Below are 308 nucleotides of genomic sequence, written 5' to 3'. Positions count from 1 at the left end.
GGGACGCTTTCACAGTGACAGTGGCATTCTGAAATGAATAGAGAATGCATTTTAAATTCCAATTTATTATGCAAAATTGTAATGCGAATTTGAATAATACGGAAATAGAATGAATAGAAATAGAATATAATTGCTATACGTGTAGTTTTATTATTACATTTAATTGTTTTATTATGACTTGTCCATATTATATTATATTATATTATATTATATTTTGATGGCGGTGGTGATTGTTTGTACAATATTGAACTTTAAAGAAATATGACAGAACAAACAAAACACAATTTGTCAAATTAACGATTATTAAT

This window comes from Ctenopharyngodon idella, chromosome 6 (assembly GCF_019924925.1).
Source record: "Ctenopharyngodon idella isolate HZGC_01 chromosome 6, HZGC01, whole genome shotgun sequence".
Lineage (NCBI taxonomy): Eukaryota > Metazoa > Chordata > Actinopteri > Cypriniformes > Xenocyprididae > Ctenopharyngodon > Ctenopharyngodon idella.
This window is presented reverse-complemented; position numbering follows the sequence as displayed.